The following is a 15,504-nucleotide window of genomic DNA, read 5'->3' on the forward strand; positions in this document are numbered from 1 at the left end:
CTGTAATTAATTTATTTCTAATCTATCAGTCTTGGTAAAAAAGGAAGTGTTTTGCAGAGAGACTGACCATAGCTTAAAAAAAAAGAAAAGAAAAGAAAAAAAGAGCCATAAGCTCCCAATAGCTGCCTATTAAGTATTAGACATTACTACACTAAATAAGTATATACATTCGTTATGACCCCAATGATGAAACTCAGGGCATGTGTGCCGACTTTCAAAGTTGATATTATAGTTGCCTCTGACTTCAAATGAGCAGAATAACCAAGCCTCTTTCCCAGTACCCATTGATTCTCATAGCCTTCCTCCTATTTTCTTTTTTTTTCCTGATAATCCATTATAAGCTTAATGTCAATACAACCTGTTTCATAACCATTTAAATTTAAGTAAGTTAATTTCCATACATGAAATGTTCTGACCCTAAGTCTCTATCAGGATTCTCTGTGCACTCATTCCCATTTATTTTTTTTCTCTTGTGTGATCATAATCAATGTTCAGTTCAAGGTTGTTGTTCTTTTAAATTTTATGTTGTTTCATAGAGATCTTTGCATTTTTCTTCATAGTTCTCACACATAGCTCATATCTTCCTATCTCATGAAAGCACAGTTTTGAGGCTCACAAGTACCCTTTGAGTCTTATTATTGCATTTATAAATGTGAATAATTATAATAAACACAAATCATTTCATTTCCACATTCTTTCAAAACATGTTAACATTTTTATTGGTTTTGAATGATCCATCTCAATGTTTTTTTAAGTGAACATGCTGGTTTTCTTACATGGGATATTACATATATACTGAGGCTAGTGACCTACTCTCTTTAGGATTAGTATTTTGAATTGTTTGTTAGAGTAGTGGCGACGAGTTGCATTGGGCTACACAGAGTCATTTTTCTCCCTGGCCTTGTGACTCAGTACATGTTTGTAAGGTAGCTGGCCAGCCTCAGGACACTGAGAAACTAACTTAGCCATATGAAATTCAAAATTGTATCTTATTTTCAATAGCATTGTCTTCCAGTCAATTCGCAGAAGTTGACGTCTATTATTGTGTGGCATTGGCACTCAGGTTAGAGATGGAGGAATGTTTATAGCCTTAATTTTGGTTTCCCAGGAACTTATCTCCTATTTATAACATTGTTCCATGGAACTAAACGTCCCTATAACATTAACCTAACCTCATGCTTTCACAGAACCAATTAATGCCATTAAGCAGGGGTATGCCTATAGAAAGCTGTACCATTTTTCTCCTCACCCACTTCTATTTCTCTGCATAATCAAAGACACTTATAAGCACTGAAAGCATTTCTTTCTTGATCAGTAACTATGGGCGCTAAGGATGTGACTTTCTCTAATTGGTTGTACACGTAATTTCTTTATAAAACAGTGTTGACTTTTTATGATTAAAAACAGCATATGTCTGAATAACAATGACATGAGAAAGGATAAAATAAACGGACCATAGAAAAGATTGGAAATTATGGAGACTTTGATATTGAGGGAATTTTTTAGGTATGTGATCAAAATTTATTTTGTTTAGTCTCATATGTTTCCTTAGTCTATGTTTCGAAGTGTTAATTCCACACTTCCTTCTTTTTCCCATGCCCTTGGAAACAGATTTATGCAAATGCATACTGAAATGCTCAGGGTATTTTTACATTCTGGGTGTGTGTGGGAGGTACAGGTGGGAAGGGGAAAATGAAATATTCTTCTTCACTCCATTCGCTGTCTGGGTCTGCCCTGCATGGTCCTCTAGGGCACAACTCTGAAAGGAGACCTATCTAAAGATGAGTGTCCTGGAATTAGCTATTTGGAGATAACTCTATAACCCTTCTGTATATTTAAAGTAAATGACTGTACCTGTATGTGCTAATTTATAAGGAATAAGTCATCAGGGCCTGGAGTGAACAATAAAGGAGAAGCTTAGTGCGGTCCATAGACCTAGAGGAAACAGAGCAGTAAGTAATGGGAGAGACGTTTTGTGTGTTAAAACTGAATTGAAACATTTTTATAAGAGGGTTCTTAATTGGATATTAATGAACTAAAATATTTTGATAACTGTATTTTGGTATAATTGGTTTCCTCTATAATGCTATTTTAGGCATTTAGAAACATTATTCTAAGAAGGGGGTCCCATGACATATAATAGGTTAAGAACCCTGGAATAGAAGAGGAAGTCAAAAAACTGACAAAGGTATAATTTGATTTGAACCGGGAAACTAATGGGAGTAATCTGCTTCCTTGAGTAGCCAAGAAGTAGGAGAGAAGACTTAGAGAGGAGAAAGGAGGGAGAAAAAGAAGCTAAACTTTTCGTGGATTGCCAGGCATTGAAAGAAACTGAGTCAGGAAAATAAACTAGATAGAGGCATCAATATGGGCAGCTAGTTGGTGCAGTGGATAGAACACCAAGCTTGGAATCAGGAATACCTGAGTTCAAATCTGGCCTCAAACACTTACTAGCTATGTGACCCTGAACAAGTCACTTAGCCCTGTTTGCTTTAGTTTCCTCATCTGTAAAATGACCTGGAGAAGGAAATGGCAAATCACCCCAAGTATCTTTGCCAAGAAAACCCCAAATAGTTGGACACAACTGAAGACGACTGAACAACAACAAAAATGGAAGCTGATGGGAAAGAGCAGTATTCTCCATGGTGTATCCCCTCAGGAAGGAGTCCTTATGTTCTAAGGTTGTGTCAGCAGAAATGATAACAAAAACAAGGAGCCTGGCATTTTCTTGCAGCCTGTTCATGCTGGGCAGAAGAGAAACAGAGTGACTTAGGAGCAAGTGGCCATTAACATTTCCTGGGTATGCTCACTGTCTCCATGCTTATACTTTAAGTTTGTACCATCTGGGATCTCCCCACTCAAGCCACCCTCCAGCTGCCTTAAAGGCTGTGGGAGGAGATTTCTTGTTCTTCTCTACCTACACTGTGTGTTGCTAGTTATTTAAGACAAGAACACGTTGGCTAGTTCATTTTTTACCAGGTTTGCTGATTAGTCCCTCTGTGGTCTAATAATTAATTAACAATGATAGTTAAGCGGTCTAATAATTAATTAATAATGAGAATTAGCATTTATATAGCCCTTGAAGGTTAGTAAAGGGCTTCACATATCATCTCATTTGATCCGTCATCTCCATTTTATAGATGAGGAAACTGATATTGAGAGAGATTAAAGAGTCTTGCCCTGAGGCAGCTAAGTAGCTGAGATGATAAAGTGCTCTGCCTGGAGTCAGGAAGATTCATCTTGCTGAGTTCAAATCTGGCCTCTGACACTGACTAGGTGTGTGTTGAGGGCAAGTCACTTAACCCTGCCTCACTTTCCTCATCTGTGAAATGAGCTGGAGAAGGAAATGGCAAGCCACTCCACTGTCTTTGCCAGTTTGCCCATTTGATCCAAATAGGGTCCTGAAAAGTTGGAAATGACTGAAAAATGACTGAACAACAAGAGAGACACCCAGGGCCACATATAGTTAGAACATTAAGGGATTTTTGGTAGTTCTGTTTTCATTTCCAATTTCTCTTTGATCCTTGGCTAATGTTTTGAGAAACTTGGGTACCTATCAGAAACTATCAGAGGATCCTAGAAGGGGCCTTAGAAATGATCTAATATAACACCCTCTCAGATGAGAAACTGAAGCCCAGACAGATTCAATGACTTCAATCAGCCAACATTTTTTAAGCACCTACTATGTGCCAGGCACTGTGCTAAGTGCTGGGCATGCAAAAATAAGCAAAAGACAGTCTCTGTCCTCAAGAAGCTTACAATCGAGTAGGAGAAATAACATGCAAACAAATATATACAAAGCAAGCTATTACAAGTAGGATAAATAAGAAATAATTATCAGAGGGAAGGCACTAGGACTAAGAAGTGTTGGAGAAATCTTCCAGTAAAAGATAGGATTTTGGTTGGGACTTAAAGGAAGCCAAGAAGAACAGTAGGTGGAGTAGAGGAGTGGGAATGGTCCATGCATGGAAGACAGCCAGAGAAAATGCCCAGACCTAAGAGATAGAGTATCTTGTTTATGGAACAGTCAGAAGGCCACCGTCAGAGAGTAAAGTGTACGAAGACTGGAAAAGTCAGGGGGCTAGGCTATGAAGGGCTTTGAATGTGAGATGGAGCATTTTGCATTTGCTCTTGGAGGCAATAGGGAGCCTTTGGATTTTATTGAGTTGAGGGGGTGAAGTGACTTGATCAGACTTGCACTTCAGGAAAATCACTTTAGTGGCTGAATGGAGAATAAGTTGGAGTTCAGAGAGACAGGGGCAGGAAAACTCACCAGCAACAATCCAGATGTGAGAAGATGAGGACCTGCACTAGAATGGTAGCAGAATCAGAGGAGAGATGGGGACATATTTGAAAGATGTTATGAACATAAAATCAAGAGACTTTGGCAACAGATTGGATAGGGGATGGGGTTTGGAGTCGGGGGAGATTGAGAAATAATGAGGAATCCAAGATGACTCCCTGGTTGTTAGCCTGAAGGAATGGGAGGGATGGTGTTTCCCTTTATAGTAATAGGGAAGATAGGAGTGGGGAGGATTTAGGGGGAAAGATAATGAGTTCTGCTTTGGACGTGATGAGTTTAAGATGTCTACTGAACATCCAGTTTAAGATATGAGAAGCAGTTGGAGATGCAAGATTGGAGGTCAGCAAAGAGACTGGGTCAGGAGAGGTAGATTTGAGAAACCTCAGTATAGAGATGATAATTAAATCCATGGAAGCTGATGAGATCACCAAATGAAGTAGTATAGAGAAAGAAGAGGGCCTCGGACAAAACCATGAAGTACACTTATGGTTAGAGGGCATATAGAAGAGGATCCAGAAAAGGAGACAGAGGAGTGGTCAGATAGGTAGGATGAGAATCAAGAATTGCCTATGGTTACGCAGGGCTCAGGTGGTAGCAGGATGGACAAGACAGGGGAAGACAAAGAAAGAGGTTTAGGTACTCATGAAGCAGCAGCACTAGCCTTCTTGGGGTTCCTCCCATGAGATACTCTATCTTCCTACTCTATTCCTTTTCATTGGCTATCTCCCATGCCTTGAATCCCCTCTCTCCTCATCTCTGCTTCCTGATGTCCCTCGCTTTCTTCAAATCTGAGCTAAAGATCCCATTTTTAAGAAGCCTTTTCCCATCCTGTCAATGCTAGCGCCTTTTCTCTGACTTTATCTCCAATATACAACAAGGGTTCTTCATGAAGTCTCTATGCAGAAAGAAGGACTTCCAGAGTGGATGTTGTGAGTTAAACCTTGTCACACTCATTTCTTAAATGTATGCCTTACTACAATTATGGTAGTCTAAGTTTAAGCTTTCTCCTCCCATGAAGGCCGTATTTATGGAAAAGAGTGAACTAAGTGCATAGGGGAATGTTTTCTGTTAATGCCTTTATCATGTTATCTGACAGTAGTAGTCAGTGGACTCTGGGGACCCAACCTGCCAATTTGGACAGAATTTGGGAATTCTTGTCATTGCTGTTGTCATTGTCATCATCATCATTGTTGTCTCTTCTTCTTCTTCTTCTTCTTCTTCTTCTTCTTCTTCTTCTTCTTCTTCTTCTCCTCTCCTCCTCCTCCTCTTCCTCCTCCTCCTCCTCCTCCTCCTCCTCCTCCTTTTTCTTCTCCTCCTCCTCTTTTTCTTTCTCCTTCTCCTTCTCCTCCTTCTTCCTTCTTTCTCTTCCTCCACCTCCTTCTTTCTCCTCCTTCTTCTTTGGGAATTGCTGTCTTTTTCTTCCTTCTTCCATCTTCTTCTTCCTCTTTCTTCTTTCTTTGGGAATTATTGTCTTCTTCCTTCTTCCTTATTCTGTCTTCCTCCTCCTCCTCCTCTTCCTCCTCCTTTTATGTTCCAAATCCTATCCCTTCCCACCCTCCTCTCTGAAATGATAAGCAATCTGATATAGTTATACATGTGCAATCATGTAAAACATTTCCTTATTAGTAATTTTGTACAAGATTCAAGAAAGAAAGAAAGAGAAAGAAAGAAAAAAGTGGAAAATAGTATGCTTCAGTCTGTATTCAGACAGTATCAGTTCTTTTTCTTTTCTTTTTAAAAACAAAGCTGGGACAATTTGCTTTTTGTTCTTCCTGTTTTTCATTTTGATTTCTTGAAATATAGCTCTGAAAAAACAGGCTTTTTAAAGTCATTATGGAGCTACTTGACTCCACCTTAAAATTAAATCACTTCATTGAATGGCCAATAATAGCCCCAACTCAAACCTCTGTGACTCATTGTTTAGGTTTTCATAGTTTAGATTGCAAATGGGAATTGTTTTCTGTTATGTCAGAAACTCTGAGGGTCTTCCTCTCCCAGATTGCTCTTTGGGATGTAAATTGGGCCATCTTTTGTCTCAACTCTTACCCAGCCCTTAATCATTGAATATGTGTGGCCTTAGACAAACTGAGACCTGGGAAAGACTTTAATTTAGAAGGGCCAAGGGCACCCATTGCATCCTGGGCCATCACCAGTCATCTTGACCTTTGTCTTGCCATTGGACTTCCATGACTTTGGAGGAGAGAGTGAGGCTGGTAACTTTGTGCAGCTCTGCCTCACTTAAATACAATGCCAGAGCAAGTCAAGACATCACCCTTGTGATAGCATCAGTCCCTTCAAGAAGGAGGAAGGAACAACAATGGCAGTTGTTTACTAGTTGTCCCCCTAGTTAAAATATACACTCCCTGAGGGCAGGGACTGTTTTTGTCTTTCTTTATATCTCTAGAACATAGCTTAGTGCCTGGCATATATTTAGCATTCAATAAATGCTTGTTTATTTGAATTTGTTGCCCAGGAACTAATAAGCACTGCCAGACTTTGTTCCAAAGAAAGAGTGACAAGGCAGGAACCTGATGATTCTTACATTGGAGTACTAAGACCTAGACCTATGGAGCTATGGGCTCCTTGCTTCAGCACTCTCTGATCCATGGTACTCTTCCTCCTTCGTACTAGCCATTCCAGGACGAGGCTCAATTATGTCATTACGTCATCTACTGGGTTCTAGCTGCCAACACTGGCCCTCTATTTCTTGAATTTCCCCATTCCCACCTGGTCCAGAAGGACCTCTCACAGTTTCCTGAAAACAGCACATACAAAACACCTTCTTACATGTTTTAAATGAGGATTTCCAATGATAGTAGTAGTTAGTATTTATGTAGCTTTTGAAGGTTTGCAGAGCACTTTATATTAATAATTATCATTGTTAATAAATTATTAATAAATTTTATATAATAATAAATTAACAATAATAGTAAATATAGAACTTATTATGTGCTAGGTACTGTGCTAAATGTTTTGCAATTATCTCGTTAGATCCGCACGATAACCCTGGGAGGCAGGTGCTACTATTGCCCCTATTTTACTGATGAGGACACCAAGGCAAACAGAGGTTTAGTGACTTGTCCTGGGTTACACAGTTAGTAAAGTTAGGAAGTTAGTACAAAAAACAAAAAAGAGACTAGATTTGAACTCAGGTTTTCTGGACTCTAGGCCCAATGCTCTATCCATTGAGCTACTTAGCTGCCTATCTTATTTGATACTCATACCAAACCTGTGAGGTAAGGGTTATTATCACCCCCATTTTATAAATGAGGAAACCAAGATTCCAAGAGGTTAAACAACTTGCCCAGAGTCACACAGCTTTATTTACTACAAACAGGAGCAAAAAACAAAGTGTTTCTGAGGGCTGGATATTCAGCCTATTATTCTGACTGTGCAAGAGTTCTAGATAATTCTATATATTTTAGTAGATTTGAGGTCCTGAATGAGCTAGACAGTTCATTTAGTCTGCTAGGAATCCACTGGGTAATAATAATTTTCTTGCAACTGTGACCCTAGGAAATATATCTATTCCCATCCTCATTTATTCATTTTTATGTAGTTTTAATGGAGTATGGCTGACTCAATGGCAACCTTTTTACTCACAAAGATCTGTTCTACAAAATAAAATTTTATTTTCCTTTAGATCTGAGTTACTCCCAGAACAGTGGGTGAAGTCCATTCAGTTATTCAAATGAACCCACATCCCCTCCTCACCTTAATTAGAACTCTAGTGTTTATCTCTTATCAGTGGTAGCCTGGAAGACTCAGACAGTGAAGGCTCATTCTAAGAATGGTGCTGACTCCCAGGTAAAGAACGTATAAGTCAGCAGAGTAAGAAGTCCTACACCTGGGCTTTGTTTGAATACTCAGTTATTTATCAACTTCTTGCACCGCTAATAACACTACCAAATTTGCATAGCCCTTCATGATTTTCAAGATACTTTCCCATCATCATTTTATTGTGTGCCAGTCCACCGAAGACAGCTGGGTTTGGAGTTGGAAGTCCTAGCTCCTGGCTCTCCCATTCAATATCCTTTATGACCTTGGTCAAGTTACTTTACCTCTCATGACCTTACTTTCCTCATCTATAAAATGGGGGTGGGGGAATGAAATAGTTGACCTCTAGAAGCTATGATCCTCATAACAACCCTTCAAGATTGATGGAGCATCATTAACCCTAATCACTGAGTATTATTAACCCTATTTTACAGATAGAAAAATAGATTCATTGACTTGCCCAAGATCACACAGAAAGCTAGCAGCAATAACTTGGGTCTCTGGACTCTTGGCCCAATGCCCTTACTGCCTTTTTTGAAAGTCAAAGTCCTTGGTTTCTCTGATTCTGTAATGATCAAAAGACTTGCCTGGAAATTTCCATAATTGTAGTTTCCAGGGCTCTAAACCAAGCTTGTGCAGAACCACCATAAAAGAGAAAGAAGAAGGAAGGTCCAAGTTGATATTCACGAGATCAAACAATATTTTTCTGTGCAAAGAAAAATAATGTATAGCAGCAAGGGCATACCACTTCCCAAGAGGGTAAGTGCTAAATAAGGAAGACCTGACATTTTCTTTGTAGATACTGTTCTGTGAATAAGAGTCAGATTTCTAAAGGTATTTGAATACGCTTGAAAATTCCTTAACCAGTAAATCTGGCAAATGAGTACAAATCAAAGAAATTTTCAGAACAGATATAATCTGTAATGCATGCAGCATGTTTGCCCGGGTTTAGTAGGTTTGTTTCAGGGACTCATTAGACTCTAGGGTCAAGAGCCCCATCTGCTAGTCTGTTTGCCTCCTTCTAGACAAGATGGCCATTAAACCATTCTAGAAAGATGGGTGAGTTTAAAATTTCCAGAAAAGCTAACTCCAGAAATGCCATTTTTAATATGTTACCATGTCTCACAACTCCTACAGGCAAGATGCTGTTCCTGATGTCAATTCCAAATCCCTCCTAATGCAGCTTATCACCCCACCTGCTTAATTTCAATGATGAAAAATATTTTGCAGGCTGAACTCCTTTTTGTTGTCTTTGTCTAGTGATTTGCTCTTCAACTGCCTTTTAAATAGTTAATGGTAATAGCTAAGATTCCTATACATTTAAATATGATAATATATAATTTTTATTATTGTATTTTATATATGTAGTATTTACATAATTTATATTACATGAGTATATGTATGTATGTATGTGTGTATGTATGTATATATATATATATATACCAGACATTGTGCTAAGTACTTTACAATTATTATCTCATTTGAAACTCACAACACTGGGAGGTAGCTGCTATTAATATTCCCATTTTATAGATGCGGAAACTGAGGAAAATAGATGCAGTGACTTGTCCAGGGATCATGCAGCTGCTAAGTGTCTGAAACTGGATTTGAATTCAGGTCTTCCTGACTCCAGGCCTGGTGTTCTATGCACTGCACCACCTGGCCATGGGAGATATGCATTATGTATCATTTCCCCCACTCAGCTATTACAAATCTCTTCATTAAGGTCTGCTCCCTTCAACCTGGCAAGTCAACCAGGCATTTTAAAGGGGACAGATCCTTTACTTTTCTATGGTTTTTGAATAAGGTATCTTATCTCTAAGTATCTAGAAGCTAAACACACATCCTCAAGAAAGCATGACTTGAAAGTTAGAGGTAACATGTGATCATAGCTAGAAAGTGGAGCCTAGAGTTAGGAAAACCAAGGTTCAAATCCTATCTCTGAGATATATTAGCTGTATAACCTTGGACAAATCATTTAACCTCTATGTACATGAGGCAGCTTCCTCAAACTAATCTACTGCATCAGAGAAGGCCCTGGCACCTTTGTACATCACCAATTAATAGAAGAAATCCCAGCAGTCTTCTGAACAATAGCTTTGGATTTTCTTTGATCCCTAAGTATATCTTGCTGGGATCCAGACCTTTAGGAAGTGGCAGACTTCTTAAATTTGTGACAGTGACTTACTTTTTACCTTAAAGCAGCATGTGAGTAAACTGAAAAGACTTAGCAACCAATACCAGCTAATAGACTACTCTCTCCTGTGGAGGTGATTCCCATAGTCAAATTAATTAAATCAGTATTCTTTTCTACTGTTCTGGTATAAATTCTAATTTTCCCTGGGTGAGTAGGCAAATGGCAATTTCCAAGGCTGCCTGAAATCAATTCTATAAACATGTCCTAAAAATTTACCAGCCCACAATTTTATTTTTAACTATCCCAACATCTCTACAAATGGCAACAGTGAAATAAATGAGATCATCTTTCTTTACTATTTGCCTAGCATAAATTGTTAGCCACCCTTGGTGACTGGTTATTTACAAGATTGCCTGAAGATATGCTCTGGCTTCAGTGCTGCTCATGGGACAACATGATTTTATGCCAGTAGGGCTAGTATATTCCTCTCTGTACCAAAATCACAGTCAGCATCACTAGTCTTTTTTTTTTTTTTTGGCATTCACTGTTGTTTACCTCTACTGGCCCACCCCCCAAAAGTTACTTAAGACTCCTGGGGCCTGTCACTCTATTCTCACCCCACTGAACTATGGGAATCTTGTCTCCCAGCCTGGTTCTAAGGCATTTGGGAGTGTGAAGGCTAAGGTAGCAGATGGAGAGACAGCACTGAGTCAGAAAGATCTGGGTTTAAGTTAGGCCTCTGATATGTACTGGCTGTGTGACCTTGGATAAATTACTTAACCTCTCAGAGCCCCAGGCTTTAAAGTTCCAAATCTTTAAACTGCAAAACAATTGTGGGAATCTCACCTGCCTTTGGCTACACCAAAGAAATCATCTTCAGAACCAAAAAGAAAACACCCCAAAATATAAAGTCCCGGAAATGTAGTAGTGTTTGGCTTACAAAACTGTGAACACCTTTGTTGGATCTGTTTTTGTTGCATGTTAGCTTTCTTAAGTGCAAAGATGTCTTTCTCTCTCCACTCTTCACGAGCAACTAAAAAAAAAAAAAGAAAAAGATAAAAGACAAAAGAATTCCAGGGGTTAAATCACCAAGTTTCCACTTTTTTTTTTAAAGCCCATCAAACAAAGATTTTTGGAGTTTCCATAGTGATGTGAATATTTTTTACCTAGCTCTAGGACAACTGTATTTTAAAGTGACAGATGTGCTTTACCCCTTCAATCTTCCCATAAAGTCAAGAAAAAAATTTAAAATTAAAATTCAGGCTCCTCTATTTGACTTTCTATGACTTGCCATGGATTCATGATCATGCCTGTCCATCTTGTGGCATGATTTAGTTGAGTGGCTGTAAGGAAAAGGAGACCTATTCTTGAGTCACAAAACTGCCCCCTGTCTCTGGTTTGTGGCTTTGATTTATAATGTTCTATCAATAATAGCCCAAAGATACAAAGCAAATTCTTAGGTATGAGAGGAGTCCCTTTTCCAAGTTTCTTTCAGTTCCGATTTTGTTGTATGTATGGAAACAATTCATAAGAGCAGAGAAAATGAATAAGAATTAGAAATACATAGCCCTAGCTAAGAATCTACTACAAATGTGTCAAAGTGAAACCAAGTCAAGTCAACAAGCATTTATTAAGTACCTACTGTCTGCCAGACATTGTATTAAGTGCTGAGGGTGTGAAGAAAGGCAGACATTGTGACAAAAATGAGTGATGACACAAACAAGCAGTTGTCCCATAGAATGGGATAAGAAGAGCTGACATTTTACTAGTGGTTTAGGGTTTATAGATGGCTTATGTTCTTTCACTTTATCTTCAAACAACTTTTCTGAGGGAGTTAGGGCAGTATCATTGTTCTGACTCTCCAGAGAGGTTAAGTGACATACACTCCCAAGCCTACACACCTCATTAAGGAACAGAGCTGGATTTCAATACAGAACTTCTAAGTATAATTCAAGTTCTTCCCACCACAACTTCTAGACTCTAACTATATCTCCAGTTGATTTCTAGTCCATTCATAGATAGCTGTTTAATGTCATTTCATATACACTATTTCCTCTATGCATACAATTTTAAAATTCCTTTTCACTCTTTCTCTTAATTCATATTCTATATATAGTTCAATTTAGCATTATGTTACACTTTATTGAAAGTTTTTAAGTCTAAAGTTAAATTAGTCATATTGCTTGTTGATTGGTTAATCAGAAAGTAGCCAATTTTTAACTAACGCTTCTTACTGTGTGACTTGGGGCAAGTCACTTGCCCCTGTTTCCCTCAGTTTCCTCATCTATATAATGAGCTAGAGAAGGAAATGGCAAAACGCTCCTGTATCTTTGCCAAGAAAATGCCAAATGGGGTCACAAAAAGTTGGATCTGATTGAAAAAGACTGAAACTACTACATGTTATGCATTGTTCTTAACCTTGGTGATATAAATAGCAAAGTGAGAAAGTCCCTGCTCTCAAGAAGCTCACCTTCTAATGGGGGAGACAGCACTGATGGAAGGTTTCAACTGTAAGTCAGATGGAAAGGTCCCATGGTCCTTAGTGGCAAAGCAGATGGCGAAGTCTCTTCTTTAATGTCCTTCCCACTGATAAAATCATATTCATTTCTGATGTTGAACTGTTTGACAGTGCCAAGGACTTTGGTGGCAAGGGCTTTCTTTTCTAAGTCTAATCTAACTATAAGATATTATACTAGACCCTGGGGATATAAAGAATTTTTTTTTTGATGATGCAATTCCTGCCCTCTTCTAGCTTACATTTTCTGGAAGACAATAAATATATAAGAAAGTATAATAAAAGACAGAAAAACTCCTATTACCTCTAAGATGAAACATAAATTCCTCAGTTTGGCACAAAAACAACAACAACAACAACAAAAACCTCTTAACAATCTGGCTCCAACCTACTTTTCCAAGCTTATTGCACATAACTTTCCTTCCTGCAATCAATCTTCCAGGCAAACTGGCCTCCTTACTGCTGCTCACACTGGACTTTCCATCTCCAGTATCTGCCTTTGCAGATATAATGACTTCCAGTACCTGAAATGCGCTTCTTCCTCACCACCACCTCAAGAGTCCTGGTGCTACCTCATATAGGAAGCCACCCTTGACAACCCACCCCTGCCCACCAAGACACTAGGGCCCAATACCTGTTGATTACTTTATAATAACTCTGTATGTATTTTGTATTTAATTTTTGATGTACATGATGAGACCCTGGGCAAATCACTTGCCCCTGTTTGCCTCAGTTGCCTTATCTATATAATGAGCTAGAGAAGGAAATGGCAAAACACTCCAGTATCTTTGCCAAAAAAATGCCAAATGGAGTCACAGAAAGTCAAATCTGAGTGAAAAAGACTAAAATTACTGTGTATAAAGCATTGTTCTTAACCTTGGTGAAATAATAGCAAAGTGAGAAAGTCCCTGCTGTCATGTGTACATGTACATGTACATTTCCCCCCATTATTACATTATACATATTCTTGTTTATATGCACATAATTGTTTGCATGCTGTCACCCTGATTAGAATATAAGATTCTTGAGGGCAGGGACTCTGTATTTCCTGTGCCTAGCACAGTTCCAGGAACATAGCAGGTGTTGAATGTTCAGTATAACTGGATAAATGCTTTTTTTAAAATTGATTGATTGAACTGGAGGGATCAGGGAAGGTTTCACAAAATAGATGGCCCCTAAATGGAGTCTTGAAGGAAGAGGAGAATTCTAAAAGATAGAGATGAGGAAAAAAAGGCCTTTCAGTTATGGGGGGATCAACCTGTATAAATGAATTGAGGTGGGAGAAGGCAGGTTGAATTCAGAGTGGCATGAAGAGAAGTAGTGTGTAATAAAGTTGAAAAGATAGGCTCAAAGCAAATTATGGAGGAACTTACATGCTGGAATCCTTTTATTCTAGGAATAATAGGGACCATGGTAGATTTTTGAGCAGGTGAGTAACGTGGGTAGACCAATGCCTACAAGACAGACGTATATTGTGAAAGGAGCCCTCTTCCTGACTTAGTTGTCAATTGGGGTTCAGATGTGATTGAACCTAAGTAGATGAACAAAGGTTCTGTTACAAAGCCATTTAGACTGAGTTTTCATTTTGGTAAATAGGGGAATAACTCACCATATCTCCTTCCAGGACCATGGATAAGAAGACAAATGCACAGAGGGTGAGAAGCCTGCTTGTTAGCAAAATTGTTAGCTGGACTGAAAGTCAGGAGAAATGTGGGTTCAAATCTTGCTTTTAATACTTAATAGTTATCTGACAGTTACTAGCTCATATTTCCTCTCTGAGCCTCAGATATAAAATAGAAATAATAATCCAATCTACCTCACAAGATTTGGTGAGGATCAAATGAGATAACGTGTTGGGCTAGAAAAAAGCAGTTATTGCTATTTTCATATTACCAAGAATCATTTATGTGCACAAAGGGGCAAAAAAAGAGGCCATCCTGGAAAAATAGGGCCAGAAAAGGAGGTAGGCTGATTATATATGTCAGTCAGCAAGCACTTAGTATGTGATAGGTGCTGTACTAAGTGCTGGAGATGTAAAGATATACAAAAGCCATTGCCTTAAAGAGCTTATTCTCATATGGGAGACAGCATTCTGTACATGCATTCAAGTTATACACAAAAAAAGACAATCTCAGAGAGAAGGCTTTTTAGGATGACAATGGGTGGGAGGGCAGGATGTAGTAGGACAGATGAGAAAGACCTTCTGTAGAATGTGGGATTAGAGCTGAATCTTGAAGGAAGCCAGGACAGAGAAAGGAGACTGTTCTAAGCATGGGAGACCTCCGGTGAAAAGTCATGCAGATAGAAGATGGGGTGTCCTGTGAGAGGAACAGAAACCAGCAGAGGGACAGAGAGTTGCACTAGTAGCCACATACTATTTAAAAGGTCTAGAGGGAGGCCTGCAGCATGATGGGTAGACCATGTCTATCAGGCATTTGCCTGAACAAGAGGCCCCACGGGATGAGAAGGGATGGATTGGTTGTGATTCGATTTTCTGGAGGGGAAAACACACATTGATGAAATAAACAGTTAAATATTGACGTCATTTATGATATTCAACTTCTGTTGAGTATATCTTTATAATATAACAACTGAAGTCTTAGAGCTCTAAGTGATCTCAGAAGTCAACTGGTTGATCATCTCATTTTGCAGGTAAGAAAACTGAGAACCTGGGAGGTGCCATCCCAAGATCACAGTGAATTAGTGGAAGAACTGGGTCTGGAACCCAGGTTTCCTAACTCTCTCAGTCCCATGCTCTTTTCACTAGATCAC

At 38.9% G+C, this 15,504-nt stretch overlaps 1 protein-coding gene across 2 annotated transcripts in view; it reads left to right on the forward strand.

Annotated features, from left to right (window-relative positions):
• The window catches only part of F13A1 (coagulation factor XIII A chain), a 194,657-nt gene that overhangs the window by 73,694 nt on the left and 105,459 nt on the right, over window positions 1-15,504 (forward strand). The window lies entirely within an intron of this gene.

Source organism: Phascolarctos cinereus, unplaced genomic scaffold, assembly GCF_003287225.1.
Source record: "Phascolarctos cinereus isolate Bilbo 61053 unplaced genomic scaffold, phaCin_HiC Scaffold_4;HRSCAF=312, whole genome shotgun sequence".
Taxonomy (NCBI): domain Eukaryota; kingdom Metazoa; phylum Chordata; class Mammalia; order Diprotodontia; family Phascolarctidae; genus Phascolarctos; species Phascolarctos cinereus.